The sequence below is a fragment of the Lissotriton helveticus genome, chromosome 7 (assembly GCF_964261635.1).
Source record: "Lissotriton helveticus chromosome 7, aLisHel1.1, whole genome shotgun sequence".
Taxonomy (NCBI): domain Eukaryota; kingdom Metazoa; phylum Chordata; class Amphibia; order Caudata; family Salamandridae; genus Lissotriton; species Lissotriton helveticus.
This window is the reverse complement of record NC_136068.1, coordinates 1,660,238,780-1,660,251,721: the sequence shown is the minus strand read 5'-3', so window position 1 is coordinate 1,660,251,721 and position 12,942 is coordinate 1,660,238,780.

The following is a 12,942-nucleotide window of genomic DNA, read 5'->3' as shown; positions in this document are numbered from 1 at the left end:
TGAGTCACCAAGTAGGAGCTTGGGCTCTCAGACATAATCGACCGACCCTTTTGGACCCAACCTCCTACATAAGCACCCCTTTAGATAACGTCTGCAGCCCAAAAAACATCTTCATTAAAATGCAGCACATAGATTACCTCACATTTAACATGAGTTTTCTTGTTTAAGTAATGTGGCTTTACTACATCATATAAATTACCATTGTAATACATTAGACGATGTGCATTTGGTGGTAACACCACACCTATAAATGCAGATGAAAAACAAGCAAATGCACTGTTTGTGCATTTAAAGGTACATTTGTGGTAATAGCACACATAGTGGGTGCAGTCAAGTAGTTACCGATTTATATATAGTATTACTATATATTACCTGACGAGCTCTAAACGTGGGCATGGTGTGTGCCATAACAATAACATTCTTTTTAGTCACTATTATGCAGGTCTCACTAGTGCCCCCGGGGCTTCTCTGGGCTAAATGATGCCTCTGGAGCGCGTTTGTCTACGAGTTAAGAAGTGCTCCTCCACCTGCCACCCAGTGAAACAAGAAGTGCTGCTCTGTTTCTCATAGTACCCACACAACATGCAAGTCGCTGCCCCTCCACTGATGGCTCAGACCCGCCTTCCCTGTCCAAGGAACAAGTCAACCCTGGTTATGGTGGTTTACTAAGACGTAGCCTTTACTCACATTGTTCTGCAAAGTGAAAATACTGTTGATAGCATGGACTGTAATAGTTCAAACATGGGCATTGGTTCATTAGATACTGGATGCAAGGATACAAGGATACGGTGAAAGCACACAGGCTGTACAACAAGACACCATCATCTTGAACTTTATACATTGAAGCACAAGCATTAAAGAATGCATTGTGCCAGTTTGCCCCGATTCCATATACAAATCTGTATACATATATACAGCAAAGTCAACAAATCATACATTTACAGGGTGCTACCACTCTTCCAGCTCTCTACTTGCTGGCCGCACCTGCGGCGACTAATGACGCCTCTTCTGCTAGCCGGAGGGCGCGCTTGGCCATTTGCACAATTGAAGGTGAGCAACACAGCTTGCCTGTTCCATTCATCGCATGGAATGTTGGGTAATGTAGTCAATCAATCAATCAGAGTTCTTGTAAAGCTTGACCACTCACCTGTCAGGGTCCCAGGGTGCTGAGGTGGAGGGGGAGAGGGGGGAAGAGGGGGTGGGGGGGAGCTGCCAGGTCTTAAGTCCCTTCCTGAATTGAGGCAGCAGGGTGCTCCCAATGGATACGATAGTAGTGTTTCCCTGTCAAAAAAGATCACTTAAAGGAGCATGCTTGCATAAGTATATCGTCTTCGGAGCGTGCACTTCTCCAAGGCATCCTCAGACACAGACTGCAATCTAGGCGCTTGATTCCCCGACTGGCCTGCTAACCAACGACCTTGCTTGGAAGCAGATTTCTATCCTGAACTCTTATGGAATAACTAACAAGACACCATGCCCTTTGTACCCTTCCTTTTCTTAAGGCCTCTCCACCTGTTGTATCTTACAGGAGCAACAGCCAGTGTAGAGACAACCAGACTCTTCCAACCCACTGTCTATTTAATGATTTTGTGCCATCCAGCCATTTCCTCATCTGTGGTCTAAGCGCTTCACTTGCCGGACATCACCCAACCACGCTCACCCCTACACCCGTTCATTTCAAGGCAAAGTCCCTCATTTTTTCCGAAAGTCCCAATTAAATCTTCGGGCTAAATCTGCAAAAGACGCTTAAAAAGTCTTAAGACTTCAAGGCTTAAGATAGCTTGATGGATGTCTTGTTTGACTTAAGAATGTTTCAAGAATGACTTAGGAAACATGGCCATTATTTAACTTGGTTTTTCCCTAGCTTAAGACAGACTTAAGGCTGTCTTAAGCAAAAAATGTGTCTTACGTGTGATAGAACTCAAACATCGCGTTGTCATGTCGCGCGATGTAAAGTCGCCGATGTGACACGCTACCCAATGACATGGCCTCATTTGCGTCGCGACAACGTGCGCTGAAAAAATTGCCTCTGTGATGTCCGTTGCGATGTTAGTGCCGCGATGTAAACTCCCGCGATATCAGTGTGGGCGATGGATCATCATACAACCGTCCGGGATGGCTATGGCAATGTCGGGGGCTAAGGAGGCGTTCATCCAGGTTTCCGTGAGGTGCGGTTGTATCGAGGAAGTCCCAGAGTTCGACGGCGTGCTTGTGGACGGAGAGGGTGTTGAGCAGGATGCACTTGAGTTGGTTGCTGTTGTTGCCTGGTCTGGGTGGTGGGACGTAGGTTCGGATGCATGTGAATTTGCAGGTTTGGCAGGAGAAAGCTCCGTGGGTGCGCTTCTGAGTGGCTTGGTAGCAGGGGGCTGGTCGGCCGGTGTTGAGTGCGTGGAGGGTGGTGGTGTCGTATCTCAGTCGGGTTTCTTGGTTTCAGCAGGGGCCAGGGGTTCTGGCGCTGGGCGCAGTCCAGTTGCAGACTGGCGCAGACGGGCTTGCCTTCGGCACGCCAGCGGCACGCATGCTGCGCGCGGCCACCATAAGAAGGGCTATGGAACGCATGCTCCCATTGTAAAGTATAGGAATGCAACCGGTGTTTGGTCACATCCTACTTGCTGGGCTGGGCTGGAACCGACGACAGGAGGTCATTCGGTTCCAGTTCCCAAACGGTACACAGTCTAAATATCGAGTTTGTAATATCGACCTACAGAAATATGGAGTCTGAAATATCGAAGGTAAAGAATATCGAGGTCAAGAATATCGTTGGACAGAATATCGACCCTAAGGTAAGTAATATCCAATTTATTTATATCGATGTAAGTAATATCGAAGTCAGTAATATCGATATCCAATATATCGATGTTACTAATTTCTATGTTACTAATATCGATATTTGTATTACTATTTTGTATTTTATGATGTATTTAATATGTATGTGTTATATGTTTTTTGTTAAGTATTTAACTTGTTTTAAATTATATGTGTACTATTTTTATATATTAATAATGATATTTTAAAGTTAACTTAATGTTTTAGTACGGGAGCGGGTTGTGGGTTTATAGCGGAATAGGGTGGGAAGTAATTTAAATATATTAAATACATTTATTTTTTTAGGAATTACGAATTAATTTTAATTAATTTTTGCATTTAAGTTTTGTAGCGGGTAGTGGGTTTATAGGGGAATTGGGTGGGAAGTATTTTAATTGTAAATAAATAATTATTTATTTTAATTTATTGGTATTGATAATAAATTCATTTTTAATTAATTATTAATTGCCAATTAATTATTGTAATTGTTAATTTATTTTTTAAATTGGTAAATAATGTTTGTAATTGGTAATTCATTTTTGTAATTGATAATTTATTTTTTTATTTGGTAATTAATTTTTTAATTGGTGTTTATTGTATGTAATTGGTAAATATTTTTTAAATGGTAATTAATGATTGTAATTGGTAATTACATTTTTAATTTGTAATTAATGTTTGTAATTGGTAAATAATTTTTTTAATCGATTAATAATGTTTGTAATAGGTAATTAATGTTTGTAATTGGTAATTACTTTATTTAATTGGTAAGTAATTTATTTTAATTGGAAACTCTTTTTTAATAATTGGTAATTAATGATTTATAAAACGTATTTTTTTGGTATACAAAATAATGTTATTGTTTAAAGTTTTTTAATTGCTAATCACTTTTTAATAATAAATATGTGTTTTGTTTTGAAAAATATTTCATTGTTCAATATTTATTATTTGGTAACTCATATTGATTAATTAATATGTATTGGTATTTATTGTTAATTTATTATTAATGCATTATTCAATTGTAATTATGTTTTTAATAATTATTAATGGGTATTTGTAAATGATGTTGGTTTCATATTTAAATTATTAATTATTTTAAATACAAACATTATTTATAAGTGTGTTATATTTAATTTATATGCTATCCAACATTTTCCCTACTGTTGCACTCTCTGCAGTGGGAATAGTAATGCTTACCCCTATGCTATTCAATGTTTTCCCTACTGTTTTACTCTCTGGAGTTGGAATAGTAATTTTAACCCACCCGCTATCCAACCCTTTCCCTACTGTTACACTCTTTGGAGTGGGAATAGTAATTTTTACCCGTACGCTATCCAACGTTTTCTCTACTGTTGCACTCACTGGAGTGGGAATAGTAATTGTTACCCACCCGCTATCAAATGCTTTCCCTACTGTTGCACTCTTTGGAGTGGGAATAGTAATTTTTACCCCTACGCTATCCAACGCTTTCCCTACTGTTTCACACTCTGGAGTTGTAATCGTAATATTTACCCACCCGCTGTCCAACTCTTTCCCTACTGTTGCACTCTCTGGAGTGGGAATAATAATTTTTACCCCTACGCTATCCAACGCTTTCCCTACTGTTGCGCTCACTGGAGTGGGAATAGTAATTTTTACTCAACCAATATCCAACGCTTTCTCTACTGTTGCACTCTCTGGAGCTGGAATAGTAATTTTTACCCCTACGCTATCAAACGCTTTCCCTACTGTTCCACTCACTGGAGTGGGAATAGTAATTTCTACCCATCCGCTATCCAACGCTTTCCCTACTGTTACACTCTCTGGAGTGGGAATAGTAAGTTTTACTGCTACGCTATCCAACGCTTTCCCTACTGTATCACACTCTGGAGTTGGAATAGTAATTTTTACCCACCCGCTATCCAACACTTTCCCTACTGTTGCACTCACTGGAGTGGGAATAGTAATTTTTACCCCTACCCTATCCAACGCTTTCCTTAATGTTGCACTCTCTGGAGTGGGAAAAGTAATTTTTACCCCTACGCTATCCAACGCTTTCCCTACTGTTGCACTCTTTGGAGTGAGAATAGTAATTTTTACCCCTACGCTATCCAACGCTTTCCCTGCTGTTTCACACTCTGGAGTTGGAATAGTAATTTTACCCACACGCTATCCAACGCTTTCCCTACTGTTGCATTTTTTGGAGTGGGAATAGTAATTTTACTTTCTACGCTATCCAATATTTTAATTACTGTAGGTTTTTTTGGACTTTAAATAGTAGTTTTAATTATTTTGTATTTAATATTTTTTGTATTATTTAAGATAATGTAGTATTTTATTAATTTTGAATATTTTGAAAGTATATATTTTTTAATGTATTAAATATTATATACTTTTTATTTATGTTAATTATTTTATGTGTGTAGATGTATTTGTAATTTATAGTATTTATAAATAATTTATAAGTAATTAAAATATTTATTAAAAGTTATTATTAAGTAAGTATATATTATATATTGTATTAATATGTTTATTTAATGTTTTATTATTATATGTGTATCATGTATTCATTTTAAACATTATTAAATATTTTTAACTATGTTTATTTTATTTATTAGTGTTAGTGTTTACACATTTATTTTCAACGGAAAAAAAAGATATTTTTAACTACGATATTTTTAACATCGATATTTTAGTTTCGATATTTTTGTACTTATCTTGTTGTAGATAGGATGTCGATATACTTACCTTCGATATTCCAGCGTCGATGTTTCTATAGATCGATATTCTTAGAGTCGATATTCTGTCAGTGATTCTTCCCAAACAATGTCGGACAGACTCCGGTCCGTCCAACATCGTAATCGGACCATTAAATTGTCAAATATCGCTGTGCACGCGTGTATGCCACCACACAGCCCACTCCTCCTACAGATGTGGAGGATGCTTTAAATAGTTTGCCACTTATCTAGCTGTGCATTCTATACCCAAGTATGGCATTCTCAGGTGTATTAATCCCAGGCTCTGGCAAACGCGTGTTATCCAGAGATTTTGATGCTAAATTGAGAGTCCAACTTTATTTTATATTGCACTGTTCACAACAACTTAGCGTCAGACCATTATTTCTCTTTGTTTTTCATCCAGCTGCAGCTCAAAACATGGAAACATGTTCTTATGAACATTCATGTGCCTTGCAGTGTGAAGTTTTTGACTCTAGTATTGGGTCCTGGCATTATGTTATCACGTCAGGCTCACAGTAAGCAACCTGTTCTGATTCCACACAACTTAGTCCCCCATTATGAGTGGCCCGTTAATTCTGATGAGCCCTGGTTCTGGAAATTGGGGGTTTGATTAAGGGGGTGGGGCTGTAAACTTTTCTTAAGAAACAATCATAATTGTAGCCAGGGTCAATCACAAAAGTCACTAAATCTGCCTGTGCTGACCTTCTTGTAGATTGACACAAAAACAGTCAGTCTTAACTTAGAGGCAACGTGTAAAGTTTTTATGAAGCACTTAAACAGTAAAAAAGTTAAGATACAACAAAATAACATTTCTACACAAATTTAGAAAATAGATTAAAATGCAAGAAATTATTTGACACCAAAATTACAAAAATCCAGTCAGTCAAATATACTTTTATTTGATTTCATTAAAAAATTATAAAAGGGTGGAGAAAACCACCATGGATAAAACTTGCATAAAATATACATTTTTGATTTTGAAAATATGGAACAGGACATAGGAAAAATGTGTCAAAAAGCAAGAAGTGATAGTGAAAAATGTATTTAAAAGTGCAAGCAGTGCAATAAAGGGGTTTCGGGGCTGAATGATCTGAAACTACTTGAGTTGGTTGGCAGATTCTATTTTGACCAGTTCTTTTGTCGCGTTTTTCAAAACGTTTATGGCACTGCAGGACGATGGGATTGATGAGCCTCCGAGACAATGAATCACTGCTGCTCTACAAGTTCTTACTTGTTCCTTCCTGAACACCTCTCGAACGACCGATTTGCCTGTTTCTGCTAGACAGGGCAGATACACATTAGATGCAGTAAGGACTAATCCCCTACCTGGCATAGGCGGCATTCGTTTGATTGCCATGGGTGTTTCCATTTTGGGGTTAGGTCCTTAGATGGATATGACCCAAGTCTTAGTAACATGAAGAAGTGCTTTTTCTGATGAAGAAAATGATCTAGCAAATACGGTTGGGATTGCAGCCTCTTGTATGTATGTATCACAGTCCATGCATGGGATTTTTTTTGCTGGAGCTGTTTCATACATTGATAATGAATACCATTTTATCGCTTTGTTGACCACAGATTTAAAGCCGGGGTAAGTAGGAGCAGTAAGCCAGGCCTCCTCTAGCTGCAGAGCCGAGATTAAAGCCTTCAAAACTTTGAAGATTGAATTATTAAGCCTGGCTTGATTTTCAATCTCTACCCAGCAATAGTGAGCGAGTGTGTTGTCCTCTGTGTCCTCTGCCTCCAGTTAGTAGAAACAGAGTTATGAATTTTTAAACGTTCAGATTAGTATAGTTCCCCAAAGCACAAAGCGGCTCTTGTGGTTATTTGGTTCTGCTAGATCAAGGGAAAGTTAAAAGTTCAGGCTGACCATGAAGGAGAGAAAACCAGATACAGGAGTCTGGTTAGTCCAGCTGCAAGAAATTATTTGACACCAAAATTACAAAAATCCAGTCAGTCAAATATACTTTTATTTGATTTCATTAAAAAATCATAAAAGGGTGGAGAAAACCACCATGGATAAAACTTGCATAAAATATACATTTTTGATTTTGAAAATATGGAACAGGACATAGGAAAAATGTGTCAAAAAGCAAGAAGTGATAGTGAAAAATGTATTTAAAAGTGCAAGCAGTGCAATAAAGGGGTTTCGGGGCTGAATGATCTGAAACTACTTGAGTTGGTTGGCAGATTCTATTTTGACCAGTTCTTTTGTCGCGTTTTTCAAAACGTTTATGGCACTGCAGGACGATGGGATTGATGAGCCTCCGAGACAATGAATCACTGCTGCTCTACAAGTTCTTACTTGTTCCTTCCTGAACACCTCTCGAACGACCGATTTGCCTGTTTCTGCTAGACAGGGCAGATACACATTAGATGCAGTAAGGACTAATCCCCTACCTGGCATAGGCGGCATTCGTTTGATTGCCATGGGTGTTTCCATTTTGGGGTTAGGTCCTTAGATGGATATGACCCAAGTCTTAGTAACATGAAGAAGTGCTTTTTCTGATGAAGAAAATGATCTAGCAAATACGGTTGGGATTGCAGCCTCTTGTATGTATGTTTCACAGTCCATGCATGGGATTTTTTTTGCTGGAGCTGTTTCATACATTGATAATGAATACCATTTTATCGCTTTGTTGACCACAGATTTAAAGCCGGGGTAAGTAGGAGCAGTAAGCCAGGCCTCATCTAGCTGCAGAGCCGAGATTGAAGCCTTCAAAACTTTGAAGATTGAATTATTAAGCCTGGCTTGATTTTCAATCTCTACCCAGCAATAGTGAGCGAGTGTGTTGTCCTCTGTGTCCTCTGCCTCCAGTTAGTAGAAACAGAATTATGAATTTTTAAACGTTCAGATTAGTATAGTGCCCCAAAGCACAAAGCGGCTCTTGTGGTTATTTGGTTCTGCTAGACCAACGGAAAGTTATAAGTTCAGGCTGACCATGAAGGAGAGAAAACCAGATACAGGAGTCTGGTTAGTCCAGCTGAAATTTTTACATTCTCAAAGCCTTTTGCAAAAATGTAAGTGCTTGGTGGAGGAATACAAGAGGAGCAAGGTAAGCATTGCGGATGGTCATCATTGTAGCATGAAGAGAAGGCCTGGCATCGCAGATGGTCATTGCTGCAGAATGCAGATCCTGCAGGCATTGTGAACTCTCAGATGCTGGAGTTTTGCATTGATGGTCACTATGGAATGACATCACTGTAGAGCAAAGTGCGAAGTGCAGTGTCGTCACTGGTGGTTCCTATAGCCTAAAGAGTCGGATCATCTAGAGCAACAAGCCCAAACCTTTTCTCCCTTTTTGCATTCTCTGATGTCAGTGAAGAGTTCGGGAGCTGGGGAGGCACCACTTGGGGATCCAGAACTCACTCAATCAGGGGCCATTAGGGCCCCCACAGATGATTCTGGAATTTCTCTCCTCCCTGACCAGGCTTCAAAGGGCCTGAGGTCACAAAAGGCCATTTTGAAGTTGCTTGTCACTGTCCTGAGGCTGCTTCTTTGTAATGTAAGTGGGATTGTACATAACTCCGCCTTTCTCATCCTAGCTGGATGAATCTTCCTGCCGACATCTACTCTCCCTTTGTGCCACTGCCTGCATGAGCACAGATTTAGCAAGCACCCCAGTCCCTCACAAGGTGGTCTTCTGCTACATTTTTCTCCATACCAGCAAATCATGTTCAGCAGATACTTTACTTTCTCAGACATTTTTCTTTTACATTTCTTCTAAGCTCAAAAATAAGTGGAGATAGGCCTTCATCCACCAGATGTATCCAAAACGTGCTCAATGAATACGGACATGACTTTCGACTATGCCCCGGTCTCGAGCTTAAATCTTTTAGGCACTACTTTTTACTAAAAAAATTAAAAACTCATAACTCCTGTTCTACTGAATTGAGTTTTGTTGTTTGTTGTGTTCAATAGAATTTTATTCTAGGTTTCTAAATTGGTGTGGGATTTGTCTTGTGGGATTTTTTCACTTTATTACTGTTTATGAGCTGCATAAATACTTTACACACTGCCTCTGAGTAGAGCCTGACTGCTTTCCTGCCAAGCTACCTAAGGGTAAACAAAGGCTAATTTAGTGATTTTTGTGGTTCACGTGAGAAGGAATGTGTTTGTTGCTTGAGAAGGGAATTCAGCCTCAAGCAACCAATAACCCAATTTCTTACAGTGGACATGGAAAAATATCCTAAATGCATGTTTTCTCCCAAGACATAGGATATCCTATTGGCATGTGGGCCCAGGTAGGGTTCTTGGACAAAGATAAAGTAGATTTTGCCCAACTGAAACCTAGGCAGAAATTCTACTCCTCGGGCAACAAGGCAGGTAGACGGATGGTGGGACCGGTGTGAAAATGAATGTGTCACCTACAACAGGGAAGGTGACCAATGATAGGGAAATTGCTCAGGCTTTCAATGACTTTTACCTGCAGCTACATACCAAAGAACTGGTTTCATGTGAAGAGGTGGATGTTTACATGCACTCTAATCTCAGTCCTTCAATCATTAAGAACCAGATGAACATACTAGACAACTCCTTCACACTAGGGTAGATCATTGTCACAAGCAACAATTTAAAGGGGGAAGGCTGCAGGACCAGATAGGTTAACAACCCTATTTTACAAAACAAACTGGAAATCCTTAACCCAATATTAGCATGGATATACACTGAATTCAGACACAGAAACCAAACAGCATGCAGTATGTGGGAGGAAACAATAATTATCATCCCTAAAACAAGCAAGGACTCAGCCCTGTGCTCTTTCTACAAGCTTTCACTCTCCACAGTCTTTATGTATGGCTTATGAGTGAAATCTTCTCCATTTGACATAGAAACAGGCACAAGGCATGGATGCTTCTTCTCCCTGCACACATTTGCTAAGCATTAGAGTTACTAGCAAATGCCATTTGGTAGAGAAGTCATTTCAAGCATACAGTCACGTTGAAGATCACTATGTTTACCAATGGCATAATTGTGACCCTGGAAGACCTTTGGCTGCAGTACTACAATTAATCCACAGGGAGATATGGACTTGAACTCCTTGTATATAGTGCTACTATGTCACCCAGCATTGAAGCAGCAGCTGTTATTTGCTCCTATGGTGCACTCCCTTGCCACACACCTTTGGTCAGAGCAGGAGACGCTCCCATGTCAGCCTGCGGGGGGTATTTTCGTGCTTCTGATGCAATCGTGTCACTGAAATGATTACCTAATTGGCAGACTAGCTCTCAGTCCAATGTTGTTATGTGGTTCCCACTGCAAAGGTAGGACTGCGTATCAGGATGGAAGAACTTCAGGAGTCTGAGTCCAGGGTAAGCACAAGAAAGATATGAATAAGGTTTTCAATACATTTATTTGTCTTGCATAGGAAGAATGAGCTTCCAATATTAGACAGATAGAACAAAGCAATGTAACCAGCATTACTAACATGGTGAAAATAATAAACAGTCCAGCCATGGCAAACTGATTTCTATATATTCATTCCTACTTATCACTACCACTATTCTGAGAGCATGGTAGCCCGAACTCAAACGTTAGCCTGAGCCTTCATACCTGGATAACTTGGAGAGGGAATCGGCCTAAAGGGGAAATGACAATACCTTTTTGCAGGATGGAAGATCAGCATCAGCAGATCTGCATGTCAACCATTCTGGACCATTGTGCTGTATTAGTGGTATCAATCTTCTTATCAATTATACAGTTAAAACCACCCATTACTTTAATGTCAATTCTTTCCTCCCTTTGACAGTCAGGACAACTCTACTACAGGCCCCTGTGGTAAGTCACCTTGACTACTGCATTGCCCTCCTTTTCTCAGCCACTGAAGAATCACTCAACAGACTTCAGGTGGTTCAAAATACCGCCTCCCGATTGGTGTCTAACTCGTGAGCCAGCACCGCTTCCTTGCCTCTACTCCAGGGACTTCACTGGTTGCCTGACAGGAAATGGATCCACTTTAAAATCTGCTGTATAGTGCATAAGGCACTTCACTGCAAAGGCCTCAGCTTCCTTGGTGATAGACTCTCAGCCCTCCAGAATACTCCAGTCTTATTCTAAATCACTCCTAGTGGTTCCTTGGATAAAGAAATCAGGCACAGGAGGGAAGGCCTTTTACCACCTGGCCCCCATATATTGGAATCAACTTCCGCTTCATCTTCGTGAATGCAGCAAATAGCTTCAATCCACCGACTTCTCAGAATCGCACTTTTTCAGTCCCCCTCGATGACTCTGTAATTTCTCTTTAGTTCCCCTATGCTGACTTCAAACTTCAAACTACCCCTTTGGTGGGGGTGATTCGGGCCCTCTATAAGACACATAAATAAAATAAATACATAAATCACAGGATTTGTTCCAGGTCATTCATGATTGGAGGGCTCCTCTGACCCATAAAAGCCAGTGCACCATTTATATAAAAAGAAATGCACTCTGTTAGAGGCACAGATCTGATGCAATGATGTGTCTAGATGTTTTCAAATGGCAACACAAGCAATTGGATATTTTGTCTGTGTACCCAACCTTAAACAGCATGTACACATTACACAGCAAGAAATGCTTTCTAAAAACAACCAGTACATGCAACACTGTCTCAAAATAATATCGTACAAGTCTAAACATGTTAAATAATATTGCTAAAACTTTGTCAGCATAAAACATAAAACTAAAATCGGAAACAAAAGTGGGCACAAGAAGGCCTCAGAACACCACTTTCTGGTTTCCTTGGGAGTGCAGAGGGAGCTGAAAACACCCCCGTTCTCCACGCTCCCAAATACTTTTTTTAAAAGAAAGAGATCATTAGAAATCTTGGAAACTCAGTTTTCCAGTGATGCCACCCATTCAGTGCATTGCACCAGGTGATCACAGTGGGATGTAATCACCTGTTGCTTCCACTAGACAACAGGGATTTTCTTGAAGGGAAGTGAACCCCTTGCAAGGTATTGTGCTCTCTCTAATCTCCTAATAAAATCAACCCTTCTGCCCTCCCTGAGGGGAGATGTGGTGATTATCCACATACTGTTCCTAAGAGAGGAGCAGAAACCCCACAAGACACCAGGGAATAATACAATAAAAACAAGGGGATGGGGGCAGCTTACCAGGCGCATGGCCATGCCCCCACCACTAAAATGGCACCACAGTTTTTTGTGGCTTGCAGGTGCCTAGTGGCACTAAGGATATGTAAAAAAGATAAAAAGTTGTGAGGTTAGTTCAACATGCACAGGGTCATTCTCCCACACTAAAAAGGGCTCAAAAGTATGTCTGCCCCCACTCCTTTGAGGCTAAAAGCTCACAAGAGCTTAAGGGAATTAAAAACAAAAAAATGAATAAAGGGGGAGGCAACCCATTGTAGTCTATTTATATTAAAAATATGTTTTTTTGTTTGTGGTCAAGCCCCCTCCAACATCATAAAATTCAGTTCATCTATACAAT